Source organism: Saccostrea cucullata, unplaced genomic scaffold, assembly GCF_032062105.1.
Source record: "Saccostrea cucullata isolate Sc308-1 unplaced genomic scaffold, CSIRO_AGI_Scuc_v1 ctg223, whole genome shotgun sequence".
Taxonomy (NCBI): Eukaryota; Metazoa; Mollusca; class Bivalvia; order Ostreida; family Ostreidae; genus Saccostrea; species Saccostrea cuccullata.
In genome coordinates, this window is record NW_026927113.1 from 284,332 (window position 1) to 287,640 (window position 3,309).

The 3,309-nt window shown below is 32.1% G+C and overlaps 1 long non-coding RNA gene across 1 annotated transcript; it reads right to left on the minus strand.

Moving 5' to 3' along the window:
* Nucleotides 1-2,363: 2,363 nt before the first annotated feature.
* LOC134273490 (uncharacterized) lies at nt 2,364-3,050 on the minus strand. The gene is made up of 3 exons (XR_009993406.1): nt 2,963-3,050; nt 2,566-2,659; nt 2,364-2,450 (listed from the first exon to the last, which is right to left on the minus strand). It is a non-coding gene; the product is annotated as an uncharacterized LOC134273490 (long non-coding RNA).
* Between the last annotated feature and the right edge of the window lie 259 nt (nt 3,051-3,309).

The following is a 3,309-nucleotide window of genomic DNA, read 5'->3' on the forward strand; positions in this document are numbered from 1 at the left end:
CTATATCTTCATATGGAGCTCTCCTTTTAAAGGAGATAAAAATAGTCTAAAAATGGCTGCCACACTCCAGCCTCGTTAATATCTTTGGTGGATCCACCAAACTGCCCACTGTTAGTGAATACAAAGTAATCTTGACAGTGTATCATTTAATCATTCTTGTGAATTTCAATTTGTATTTTTGGTGGATCCACCAAGTATTTGTGAGAAATTTTGATGAATATGTTGTTAGTTGAATTTTTGCATTTTGGTGAGTGCACCGACTCTGTATAAAGGACGTTTTTTTATGTGGTTCTACAACTCAGTTTCTCTCAATGGGTTGTTTCAGTATTTTAAAACTGGTGGATTCACCAACGTCATTTTTAAAATGTTATCGGGAATTTCACCACATTCAATTTTTTTGGTGGAACCACCAAAATCCCCACAACTCATATAATACACTTGCTATATCTATTTTATGTAATCTTAGGCATTCGTCTTCGTATTTTTGGTGGACCCACCAAGTTGTTGTATGGTTAGTTCACTAATTCGTAGAATTAACTAGATAATTAAGTATTGTAAATTCACTCTTGTTTTCGTGGTGTAACCACCAAGATCAATATCTATTTGAAGATATTGATAATTCAAATTGGTGCATTCATCAACTTTTGACTCTTGATATAGAAAACCGATTAATAATTAATCTGTTTTAACATGAAAATTGGTGTTCTCACCAATTCTCAATGTATTCAATCATGGCAATGAATTAAAAAAAATGTTGATTGCTGAAATTGCATTGTCTTCATTTTTCATTTTGAATTCAAAAAAGAGGACACGAATAGAAAATCCTCTTTCTTAATGGAAACAGTTAAGTACAATCTCTTCAAGAGAAAAGGAAATGATTTTAAAAATAATAAAATGACATTGCAGTATATCCTTTATTCACGTGTCAACCCGCCCGTTTTGAATGTAGTATGAAGGCGTTAAAACAGGACCTTACCAATATGTTGCCATGTATAAAAGCATATCAATTTGGTAATACTTGAAATTAAATCAACCGGATTCTAACTTTTTTTTTCATTTTACAATATTAATTATATTTCCATCTTAATTACGAGGGCTGTTCAATAAATAATGTCCTGAACTATATGACAAACATTACAGATATCGTATGACATCAAACTTGACTTTCTCTGATAATTGAATCTTTCGTGAATTCATAACAGTTTATGTGACCACTTTTCATCTCATAGTTTCATCATGAGAAGCTGGGAAACAAGGGCTTTTCGAGACACTGCATTATAAATGAATGGTAAAGAATCAGTAAACAAGAGTGAAAATAAAAGCTTCATTAAAGCTGCCGTAAAACTTATTAAAAATTCCAAAGAAATTAACTGAAATATTCGACATTTAGAGCAACCAATGTCTGTTTTATAGACAAAAGAGCAGGTGGATTCCAATGATTAAAAATTATATAATGGGAATCAAAGATGGGTACCCTCCTTGCCAACAAAAATTATAACAACTTATGTACTGTTCGATAAATTTCAACAAATAATATTTGATGATGTATGATTGACTTTAAGACACATAGCAAATGTGATAGACATTACATCGGGGGTAGTTTACACTGTATTTAAGAAACGTTTGACGGTAAAAAAAAGCTTGATACTCAAAGGTCATCCTATATTTTGAACAATGAGTGAAAATGACAGCGTGTACGAAATTCTTAACAATTATTTTAAAATATCGGTAATTGTAGTTATCCATGTTTGTTTTATTTTCAAACAGATATTATAACATGAATCTATTGCTTAAAACCATAAAAACAAAATTTACCATAAGATGTACTTGATAAAAACGGCGAATGTTTGAAAAGTACACAAGTATGCAAGAGCACAAAGACAGATTTATATGTAATTTTCTTTAACATTAGTGGTAATGTCGTTCAAAATCGTTTACAACAGACAGTTTAATTTCTGGAGGAGTCTAGAAAGCACTTTTTTGGCCAAAAAATCAAAAGGTTTATTAGAGGAAGGACCCAGAATCAGGAATCCACTACATTGAATTTCTTCAAGACAGCGTCCAAACCCGCATGCCCTAAAGAGTAAAGGAGTTTGCGGGATAAACAGAAAGTTTAAATAGTTAAAATAGTCTTAAATTGAGGAATTTATTTAGAATTTTTCATTTAACAACACCTTTGAGAAGCAATATTGAATATTTTTTTGATTTTAGTCTTCCGGACCTTTACAGTATTTTATTACAAAATAAAAATTTTGACTTAAGCTTATGATGTTTCATGATCCAGGGGGGGGGGGGGGGGGGGGGGGCTGGTCTCTAAACCATATACATATTGTCAATCAGAAAAGATTGAAAAAAAACTACAATTTAAATGCAGATATTTTTATTTCAATTTCAACAGAAATGATAGAATGATTCCTTCGTGTCTCCTTGATTGTACATGTATCCTATGACTAAAAAAAATATAAAAAGTTCTGATAACTGAAAAAAGAATAAATTAAAACCGCAAAACTTTTACCAATAAGCATTACTCAAAAGATAAAATTACATGTAAGATATGATACTTACTTTAGTTTTCGATATCAGTAGTCAAATATCCAGCACTTCTCTTAGATGCTTTTTGGCCTTCAATGCCTCTTAATATTTTATAATATTCAGATTTCTGAAAAAAAAAACAAAATGCACAATTTCAATTTAAATAAAAGATAAAATAACCAGAGAGAAAGATGGTGAGAGGCAGTAAAAGAGAGAAAAAGAGAGGGAGAGAGAAGGGAAAGGACACAAAGAGAGAGGGGTAGAGCGAGACAGGGGAGAGAGAGAGAAAAGAGAGACAGAGGTACCACACACACAGAGAGACAGAGAGGGATAGAAAGACACATAGTGACGCACAAAGAGGGAAAGAGGCAGAGAAACAGAGAGAGAGAGAGAGAGAGAGAGAGGGGGGGGGGAAGAGAGATATTCTTACTTCTGCGCTCTTTGTCTGTCTCTCTTCTGCTTCCTCATTCCTCCTTTCTACTTTTTCAAAGACAGCATCCTCTGTTTCAATGCTTCTTCTGAAACATTAATGTCGATGAAATTATATAAGAAACAATGGAATAATATAGTTTTCAAATAAGAGGATAAAAAATCACGGCTAATAACTATAGAGTTCAAGAAATTGTCCTCATTTATCGCACCAAAAATCAAAACGTAGTATTATATTTAAATAGAATAGTATAAAATAAATACATAACCTAGATCTATCAGATCAGTTATCTAAAGGCTTTGTTTAATTGAAGTCCCGGTTATATGCATAATAATGCTGATAAAAAT